Source organism: Octopus bimaculoides, chromosome 3 (genome assembly GCF_001194135.2).
Source record: "Octopus bimaculoides isolate UCB-OBI-ISO-001 chromosome 3, ASM119413v2, whole genome shotgun sequence".
NCBI classification, from domain to species: Eukaryota; Metazoa; Mollusca; class Cephalopoda; order Octopoda; family Octopodidae; genus Octopus; species Octopus bimaculoides.
In genome coordinates, this window is record NC_068983.1 from 160,805,584 (window position 1) to 160,806,274 (window position 691).

The following is a 691-nucleotide window of genomic DNA, read 5'->3' on the forward strand; positions in this document are numbered from 1 at the left end:
GCGAAAAATGACCATGTGGGTAAGCAGCTCCGTATCAGCTTGGCTTGTGACTATGGAAACAGGCTGCTATATGCCTGTGGCTTTCGATTGGCTAAAATTGCCCAAAATTTGCTGCCAATGATTACCATACAAAACTTGTTTTCTTTATCAAAATTCAGACAGAACTTATTGGATGACCTGATACCTAATACAAACATGTTACCAGTTCAAATATGTCGAGGCATATTCGAACCTAAAAAATAGCCATTCACTGTATTTATCACTCCAATTATGAAGAAAGGAGAGGATTAAACCAATAAACTGTCCAAAATATATGCCCATATGACATCAGGATAGTATACAAGAGTAATACAACACTTCGCAAAAATCTTCTTCGAGTAAAACCACCAATAGAAGAGAATATGATCACGAACTGCGTGTACTCCATTTCATGCAGCTGTGGGAGGTTACACAAAGGCGAAACATGTCAACTCCTCAAAATAAGGGTAGATGACCATCGCAAAGCTGTGACACTGGGAGAAAGATATAACAAATAAATAGATAAATAAATAAATAGAACTCCCAAAGTGGGAGGCGCTTCGAAAAAGGAAAGGTTACACGTGGAAAAACCCATAAAACCACGGGAGCCTGGTCAGAAAAAATAAGAAAGGGGTATAGAGCCCTTTCTCCTTTCACATTACCTTCTTTTTTT